Raw genomic sequence first — 10,693 nt, 5'->3', positions numbered from 1 at the left:
TCTCGGAAACTGGCACACATCACACACACACACACACACACACACACACACACACACACACACATGAACAATCAGTGTTGGCAGGGTGTGGGGAGAAAACTCTCTCATTCACTGCTGATGAAATGTTGTCTAGTCTTCATGAAAAACAATATGGAGATTCCTCAAAAGACTGGAAATTAAGCTCCCTTATAACCCAGCTATAGAACTCCTATGGATATATCCTAGGAACACAAAAAAATCTATACAAAATTGCTTTCTGCACACCTATATTCATTGCAGTGTTATTTACAATAGCCAAAAATTGTAAACAGCCCATATGCCTGTCAATTGATGAGTGGCTAAAGAAGCTGTAGTACATATACACAATGAAATATTATGCAGCCAATAGGAAAAATGAAGTCATGAAATTTTCCTATGCATGGATGGATATGGAAACTATTATGCTGAGTGAAATAAGTAAGAAAAAGAGACATACGCAGAATAGTCTCACTCATCTGTGGGACTTAAAAAAATAAAAAACAATGTAATAATACTCAGAGACAATAGAGATGAAGGCTGAGAGGATTGGCCCATGATATATAGCTTACCATAAAGATTGGTGAGTTCCATTATAGAAATAACTACACTAACTACTATCATGACAATGATAATTGGTAATAGAAATAGAATGCCTGTCTTGAATATAGGCAGGGGGTCTGAAAGGAGGGAAATGGGTGGGTCATGGGGGTGGGAATGTTGCACTGTTGAAGAGAGTGTTCTTTTCTATAACTGAAGCCCAACTATAAACATTTTTGTAATCAACATTTATTTATTTTTTTCTTTTTTTTTGTCCCCCAATTTACAATACAAAACAGGCAAAGGGCCTGGGTTGAGGTGTATATGGGGTGCATTTACTGTACCTCCTCTTTCTATACAGTCAGTGTAAAGAACACAGCCAATCAACATTTATTTAAATAATAAGAAAAATACAGATTCCTGATAAATAATCTTCTCCCAAGACTTAATAAGGAGGAAGTAGACAGCCTACAGAGGCCAAATACAACTAAGGGAATTGAAACAGTAATTAAGAAACTTCAAAACAATAAAAGTCCAGGACCAAATGGTTTTACATTGAATTTTATCAAGCATATATTAAACTGAGAAGCTTCTGAACCTCAAAAGAAATAGCGCCCAGGATACAAGAGCCCCCCACTAAGTGGGAGAAACTATTCACCCAATACCCATCAGACAAGGGGCTAATCTCCAAAATATACAAGGCACTGACAGAAATTTACAAGAGAAAAACATTTAATCCCATCAAAATATGGGGAGAAGAAATGGACAGACACTTTGACAAAGAAGAAATACAAATGGCCAAAAGACACATGAAAAAATGCTCCACATTACTAATCATCAGGGAGATGCAAATCAAAACAATGATGAGGTACCACCTCACACCCCAGAGATGACCACACTTCACAAAGTATGAAAACAAGCAGTGTTGGCGGGGATGTGGAGACAAAGGAACTTTATCCACTGCTGGTGGGAATGCTGTCTAGTTCAACCTTTATGGAAAGCAATATGGAGGTTCCTCCAAAAACTGGAAATTGAGCTCCCATACGACCCAGTTATACCACTCCTAAGGAATATACCCTAGGCACACAAAAATACAATACAAAAATTCCTTTCTTACACCTATATTCATTGCAGCACTATTTACTATAGCAAGACTCTGGAAACAGCCAAGATACCCTTCAACAGATGAATGGCTAAAGAAACTGTGATACATATACACAATGGAATATTATGCAGCTGTTAGGAGAGATGAAGTCATGAAATTTTCCTATACATGGATGTACATGGAATCTATTATGTTGAGTGGAATAAGTCAGAGAGAGAAAGATGCAGAATGGTCGCACTCATCTATAGGCTTTAAGAAAAATGAAAGACATTCTTGCAATAATAACTTTCAGACACGAAAGAGAAAAGAGCCGGAAGTTATAGCTCACCTCATGGAGCTCACCACAAACAGGGATGAGTTTAGTTAGAGAAATAACTACGTTTTGAACTATCCTAATTATGAGAATGTACGAGGGAAATAGAAAGCCTGTCTAGAGTACAGGTGGGGGTTGGGTGGGGAGGAGGGAGATTTGGGACATTGGTACTGGGAATGTTGCACTGGTGATGGGTGGTGTTCTTTACATGACTGAATCCCAAACACAATCATGTATGTAATAAAGTTGTTTAAATAAATAAAAGAAAATACCTAAAAAAAAGCATTCAGAAAAGAATTACTAACATTGATCTTTAGACTCTTTAAAACATCAAAAAAGTCATGAATCCTCCCGTTCCTTTTATGAAAGCTAATATTATGTTCATTCCCAAAGCTGACAAAGATACCACCAAGAAATAAAACTAAAGATCAATTCACTTGTGAACTTGGATGTAAATATCCTTAGCAAATGTAATCCAACAACATACTAAAACGAATATATACCCATGTCAAATAAGTTTTATCCCAGGAATGTAGGGATGGTTCACCCTACGCAAATCAATCGACTTTATACACCACATCAACTAAAGGAAAGACAAAAACCACATGATCATATTAAACGAAGCGAAGAAGCACTCATTCAGGATGAAAACACTCAGCAAAATAGGACTGGAGGAACCTTCCTCAAGATAGTTACAGCTATCTAGAAGATGCTCAGAGCCATTATCCCTAACAGCTAAAAATTGAAAGCATTTCCACTAAGGTCAAGCACTAGGCAAGGCTGTATGCTATTTTCACTTTTATTCAACACAGTACTAGAAGTCATTGTTGTTGTTTTTTGTTTGTCTTTGGGTCACACCCAGTGATGCTCGAGAGTTACTCCTGGCTATATGCTCAAAAATTGTTCCTGGCTAGGGGAACCCTATGGGATACCATACCAGCGATTGAACCAGGTCCATTCTGGATATCCCACATGCAAGGCAAACACCCTACCGCTGTGCTATGGTCCTAGTCCCAGTAGTAGAAGTCTTAGTAATAGCTCTTTGTAATAGCAATCATAAAAGAGAAAGGAATAAAAGGAATCCAAATAGGGAAAGAGAAAGTCAAACTATCTATATCTGCAGAGGATATGATGATATATATCAAAACCATAAAGAGTCCACAGAAAAGTTCCTAGAAACAAAAGAAACAATAAAGCAAGTGGCTGGCTATAAAGTTAACACACAAAAGACAGCATATATATAAATATATATTTATATTATATATAATATACATGCTTATATTTATATGTAAATATATAATATTTCACAATATTTTATAAATATTAAATATTCATAAATATTTGATCTTGTTATTAATATTTAATATACTACATATTTTGTATATAATATAAAATATTTAATATTTTATGAATGTTTATAAGATATACATTTTATAATAGTTATAATATATATTCAATATCTTTATTTAAATACCTTGACTACAAATATGATTGTAGAGTTTCAGTCATGTAAAAAGCACCTCCCTTCACCAGTGCAGCATTCCCACCACCAATGTCCCAAATCTCCCTCCTCCCCACTCCACCCCCACCTGTATTCTAGACAGACTTTCTACTTCCCTCATTGATTCTCATTGTTATGATAGTTTTCAGTGTAGTTATTTCTCTACCTGCACTTACCACTCCTTGTTGTGAGCTCCATGTAGTGAGCTAGACCTTCCAGCCCTCCTCTCTTTGTCTCTAAGGATTATTGCAGAAATGTCTTTTATTTTTTTTAAAACCCATAGATGAGTGAGACTATTTTGTACCTATCTCTCTCCCTCAGATTTATTTCACTCAGCACAATAAATTTTATGTACATCCATATATAGGAAAATTTCATGACTTCATCTCTCCTGATGGCTCCATAATATTCCATTGTGTATATATACCACAGTTTCTTTAGCCATTCATCTGTTGAAGGGCATTTTGGTTGTTTCCAAAGTCTGTCTATAGTAAATAGTGCAGCAATGAATATAGATGTGAGGAAGAGATTATTGTATTATATTTTTGTGTTCCTAGCGTATATCCCTAGGAGTGGTGTAGCTGGATCATATGGGAGCTTAATTTCCAGGTTTTGAGGAAGTTCCATATCACTTTCCATAAGGGTTGGACTAGATGGCATTCCCACAAGCAGTGGATAAGAGTTCCTGTATCTCTTATGTCAAGGGGATTTCCTATATAATTTCCCCAACATTTAGTGTACGTATACTAAAACAACAACAAAAAATACTTGTCACATCACATTTTATGTTTTTCTTTTTTCTTTTAATTTTATTTATATTTATAGCTTCTAGTCAGAGGCACCGAACTTGAACATGAATCATCTTGTTCTGCCCTATATTTCTATGTCTTTCTATAAATTGAGAAAAGAAAAAAAAAACGTGGATGGGATCCAGGTGGCAAACAGTCTCAGGAACATTGAGTAGAAATAAAAAATGGTCAGACCTAAATAAACAAACCAAATAAACGACAATAGAATCAAACTACAACAAGCTATACACAAGAGGACTTCTTAAACTAGCAGTCCAGGGGTACATGGGTGGAGGTGTGGAGGCATGCGAGGAACTATGGTGGCGGAAGGTCAACAGTGGTGGTGGTGGGAATGGCCCTAATTCACTATCGCTATATACCTGAAATACACTATGAAAGACTTGTAACTCACATTGGTCTCAATAAGAATTAAAAATATATATCATAAAGGCAGGAAAGAGAAAATATATTGTTCAGACTCAGTGCAAAACTTGCATAGAGAAGGGCCGGAGAGATAGCATAAGTAAGGCATTTGCCTTGCATGCAGAAGGTCGGTGGTTTGAATCCTGGTGTCCCATATGGCCCCCTGAGCCTGCCAGGAGAAATTTCTGAGCATAGAGCCAGGAGTAGCCCCTAAGCACGGCCGGTGTGACCCCAAAACAGAAAAACAAAAAAACTTGCATAGAGAAATAAAAATTACTAATAAAGAGCTAGACTTCTTGACATTTATGCATACAGACAAACACATCACACAGGATTAGGATCAGTGTATTATAGGTAACTTTCTTTAGATAGACTTATTGACAATGGTTTAGAGTCCGAGTGAGAGTTTAAAAATATACTTATGGAGTAAGCAGATGAGATGTGACTGAGGAAGTGTTTATTTGTAAGCAAACTTCTCTTTTTGTCTCAAGAAAACAATAGCACTCATTTGAAGAAGCTTGAAGAGAGAAGCACAGTTAAGAACAAAAAGAACATCATAGATCACCTTTTTCAAAGTGCAAAATTTGACTTTTTATTTTATAAATGGTAAAAATAGACATTAGAGGCATGCATTTTTCAGAAAATTTTCATAAATTACATCATGTTTCTTAACTTTCTAATTTATTTGAATATATATTTTGATGATGAACAAAGCTTCTATTACACATAACATTGCCTTCAAACAAGCAGAATTTGAGATCTTAACAAGTTCAAATGAAGGGTTTTGTTGAACTGTTTAGAAGAGAGATAAGTAAATAAAAATCTAGTACAAATATTTATCTGGCATAGAAGGGATATTTGAGGGGCTGGAGAGATAACAAAGTGGTAGGGTGTTGCTTTGCAAGCTGCCGACCCAGGACAAAAGGTGGTTCAAATCTTGGAATCCCATATATTCTTCTGTGTCTGCCAGGAGCAATTTCTGAGTGCAAAGCCAGGAGTAACCCCTGAGCACTGCCAGGTGTGACCCACCCCCCAAAAAAGAGAAGGGGGGTATTTGAGTGTATAACCCATGTTTGGCTTGAGACATTAGTCCAACGTGATGGCACATTTCTCTTCCTCTTCTCATCTCTAAAAAAAATGTATTTATACATATACATATACTTATAATATATAATATATATTATATATAAGTATATATACTTATAAACATCTATGGAAATGTAAATATATAAAACACTGTAAAATGAAATGAACTATTAAGGTTAAGATACAAGTAAATATAGGAAATATTTTAAATTCACTGAAAGCAGTGAAACAAAAAGTATATTTTCCTTGTCATTTCTTCCTATAGAAAATTATCACAGATTGGCTGTTACCCAAACTTATCTTTCAAGTTAATCTAAGTACTAATACTTATTTTACTCTTTTTTTTATTTGGGATGGAAAGATAATGTAGCAAGTAAATCACTTGCATTGCATGTGGCTGACCAGGGTTTGATCCCCAGCACCACATAGAGTAATTCCTGAGCCCTACCAAGAGTAATTCCTGATAGCAGAGTTAGGAATAGTCCCTGAACATAGGTAGGTGGATGTGCCATCCAAAAACAAAACAGAAGAAAAAAATCAATAGCTTTTGTAAAATTTTGAGTGAATTAGATATTTTTAAAAGTAACTCTTTCGAATAAAGAGCAGCACTCTTCTTGTATTTTGTCATTATCAACACTAATTAAAGCAAGATGGCAATTCAGTGTGTGAAAAAAATGAAGGTCATGGCCAGTTGATTTGGCTTTCAGCCCCTTATAATAGCAGTCAACTAACAGAGGGCACAAGCTTTGATTCTAGCCAAGAATCTCTCCAAACAAGATCAAGATTACAACAATAGTCTATGATTATTTTGTTTCTTATTATTCATCTTTTTGTTTTTAAGTCACATTTGGTGGTACACTGGTTTTATTTTAGTTCTGAGCTCAGGGTCACTTCTTGCATAGTTAGAGGACAATATGCAGTGCTGGGGATTGACCTGGGACTGGCCACAGGGAAGGAACCTTTGCCCCTACTAAGTTAAATATCAAAGTGAGTATCAAAGTCACTGATTTTAACTTCATAATTGGAAATTAATTTATAAAAATGTTCAAAGTGTTTTCAGTTTCTTTGTGCAAAATATATACATTAAAACAGCTTAGTTTGTGTTAAAACATTGTGCATTGAATGATGAATACATATTAATTTTTGAAAACCACACAAAAAAAGTAAGAATTTGATGCCTGAGAGATACCATGGAGGTAAGGCTTTTGCCTTGCATGCAAAAGGACTGTGGTTCAAATCCCGGCATCCCATGTGGTCCCCCGAGCCTGCCAGGAGCAATTTCTGAGTGTAGACCTAGGAGTAATCCCTGAGCGCTGCAGGTATAACCCAAAAACCAAAAACAAAAAAAAATCATTCCATCTCTTAAGCAGCATTCCATCTATTGGTAAAAAACATTAGAGAAGAGTTAAGTTATATCATATCATTAAAGAAAGAGTGATGACAACATTGTCTGTGAACCAATCAAAAAGGATGGCATTGAACATTATTTTATTTTGAAAAGTTAATGTGTATTTTAGATGTATACTTTGTGAAAAATTAAATATAATTTAATGTTATAAAGCCAGAAAAATTATTAAAACATACTAATTTCAACACCCTTGTTTTGTAGAAATAGATCTAAAACAATTGAGAAAATTAGACTCCTAAATCCATTACTAGTAGTGAAGCCAGGAAGGTTATCCAAAGTCTGCTTTACTGCTGGGCATATTTCCTCAAAATGCTGACTGATATACTTAGATTCTTAGAACATATTTCTTAATTCCTTCTCTTCTGATTACCCTACTCATGATGCTGGTCTTGCTTTGTGAATTTAACTACACTGACAGATTTTCCTAATTTCCTTCAGATAATATCTCCTTTGTACTTGATTTTTTTCCCCTGGAATACTAATCCTTTACCTCCAGACCCTGGAGGGCTGTGTTGGCTCATTATCACTTCCAGACTTTAATCTCACTTTGTCTCCTCAGAAACAGATTCATTCACTAAGGACTTGCCTTTCTTGCACAATTTGATTTCATACCAGGAGTTCCTCTTGGTTATCCTAGCCTGTATTTCTCTCTGAATTGATCTCATGTGTTTAAGGCTTATGTTTCTTCTGTTAGAATAAACTGTGAAAGTAAGGATATTTTTTGTACTTTCTTTCTCGCTATTTCATCTCTAATATTTCAAGCTGTGTTTCTTTTTTTTCTTTTTGAGATGGGGCATATTATATTACTCTCAGCTTGGTGATAAGGAGCCATTCCTCCATGATTAGGGGAGCATGTAGAGTCCTGCATATATAGTGTTTTGCATCTGGAACATACTCATCAACCCTTTAACCTATCTCTTTGGTTTGTAGTCATGTTTTCTTTTGAAGAGTGGGTCACACCTGATATCACTTAGTGTTTAAGCTTGGTTCTGTGCTGAAGAGTGACTCCTACAAAGTTTAGGGTACCAGAAATGGAACTGGGATTAGGTATATTCCATGAAAGAGCCTTACCCCTGAGCTGTCTTTCTGGCCACAGTGATTTCTTTATTTTTTTGTTGAAGCACTATAGGATTATATGTCCCATATAGCCTATTCACAAGATAAATTAAAATCTGCCAGTGTTTGATTTAAGATAACCAAAAAATACCTTATAAGATGACTTAATATAAATGACATTGTTTTCTAAAATCCCCAAATTGTGGACATTTTCTAATAGAGATATGAAAGTGTATAGTTTATGAAATAAAAATTATATTTGGAGAAACAATATTTTAATATATTCCTCTGTGCTATGTTTTTGTTTCTGTTTTTGGGACACACCCAGTGACACTCAGGGTTTACTCCTGGCTATTCGCTCAGAAATCACTCCTGACTTGAGGGACCATATGAGATGCCAGGGGATCTGTCCTGGGTCAGCAGTGTGCAAGGCAAATGTCCTACCACTGTGCTATCGCTCTGGCCCCTCCTCTGTGCTTTTTAAGCAAGGACAGAACTAAATATCCATGCCAGAGTCAGCAACAATGAGTTCATGTGACGCACACTTTTACAATCAAACTTAAAAAGGTGCCTATTATATTGCAGGCTGGGTCAGGGGGTGGAGGCATGGGATTAACTCTGGAAACATTGGTTGAAGGAAGTTGACACTAGTGGTGGGATTGGTCCTGAAACATTATATGTCTAAAATCCAACTATAAGTAGCTTTCTAAATCACAATGGTTTAAATTAAAAAAATATTTAAAATCAATTAACCTATTCATAAAATGTTTATTTCCTCTAGGTAAAGCTTCTAGAAAGGATAGTATTATTGTTAGAGCATAGATCTGAAGTAGTTGATGCTTTTCTCAGAAAAGTAAAATGCCTAAAATAGTTTTGAAAGAATATTAACCAGAATGGAGAAATAGAGAAACCAGACAAGTTCAAGTAAACATGGAGATGTTAGAGAGAAGTGAAGTATTGTGTTGTTTCATATTGGTTTGAGGATAAAAAAAAAAAGTGAAGAGGAATTTCAAAAAATTTAAATGTCCAGGCTTAGTACAGGGAATAAGATGCTTATTTTACATGCAACTGGACCTCAGTTGTTGGTAAAGCCTTTGGATTGGTCCTCATATTACCTTTAGTTAGATGTCTCTTGATTGGATTCTTTTGTTTTCTTGTTAAAAAGATGTTTCCCTGGGCCAGAGTGGTGGCGCATTGGTAAGGTGTTTGCTTGCATGCTAGGGTGAACCTCGGTTTGACCCATTGTTATCCCACATGGTTCCCAAGCCAGGAGCAATTTCTCAGAGGATAGCCAAGAGTAAGCTCTGAGCGTCACCAGGTGTGACCCCAAAATCCAAAAAAATGAAAATAAAATAAAAAGATGTTTCCCCCATTGCCTCCTCATCTGATATTTTCCCCCTCCTCTTGAGGGTGGTCTTTATTTATTCCAATAAAAGCTATTAAAGAAACCTGGAGGAGAGGCTGCCCTCTAGGCTCGTGGTTCCACATGGTGGAGTGACTGACTGGCTTGTGGGTGAACAGCTTGCAGTGTGAGTTTCTGGCTTGCTATACCTTCCCACCTGAGTGTGGATTATTTCCTGTTTCAGAATTGCTGCTAAACCTGAGTCTCTTGTCCTACCTGGACAAGGGACATGGGAATCTCTTTCCGTCTCTGGGGATTGTGGAATGCACAACCCACTATTCTATAACAGTATTTTTTTCCCCAGCACCATTGTGATTCAGCACCTCCAGGAGTAATACCCGAATTCAGAACTAGAAGTAATCCCTTCAAAAATACATGCAAGTGATTAATGTTATGGAATAGTTAATAAAGGTAAAAAAAATGAGTTGTGCCCTTTGTTTTAGGAACTGGATACATGCTTGTAACTATTATTGATTTTCACTATCTTCAGGAAGGTTTAACAATTCCCTAAATGGCAGTGGTTTGTTCAATGCAGTTTGCTTCTCTAGTTAATAGGACCATCTCAACATAAATTTTCCTGGTTGAGAGTTGGCTTCCTTTAGAACTTATAGGAACTTGACTTGGTTTCTTTCTTATTTATGCCCTGTTCAACCATCAGATATTAGAATCCTCTGTATTATGTTATTTGAGAGAGAAGTTAGAGGAGAACAACTTTTAAAACTTTTTTGCTCACAAATAGTGATTTTAACTTCTGCCCATCTTTTGCAAGATAACACATGCTCCAGGTCTATTCACAGAAGCCAGAAAATAGTGCTGATGTATGAACAGCTCTCAGAAAGCAGAAAAACATGCAGCGGTGCATAGTCTTTTAGGATGATGGGAAAATTCACAATGAGGCCAATCAATATTTATTGATTAAATAAAAACTTAATCAATAGTTTTAATCCTCTAAGAATATAGTTACTATCATGCCTTTCTCACAGTTATAACTTATTGGAAGACAAATACAAATTATGCCAAAAAAATTGTTGTATATGTGTGAGTGAAAAGTAGATG

At 35.9% G+C, this 10,693-nt stretch overlaps 1 pseudogene; it reads right to left on the bottom strand.

Annotated features, from left to right (window-relative positions):
- Positions 1–824: 824 nt before the first annotated feature.
- Positions 825–966, bottom strand: LOC126032461 (uncharacterized; annotated as a pseudogene).
- Between the last annotated feature and the right edge of the window lie 9,727 nt (positions 967–10,693).

This window comes from Suncus etruscus, chromosome 1 (assembly GCF_024139225.1).
Source record: "Suncus etruscus isolate mSunEtr1 chromosome 1, mSunEtr1.pri.cur, whole genome shotgun sequence".
Taxonomy (NCBI): Eukaryota; Metazoa; Chordata; class Mammalia; order Eulipotyphla; family Soricidae; genus Suncus; species Suncus etruscus.
This window is presented reverse-complemented; position numbering and strand designations above follow the sequence as displayed.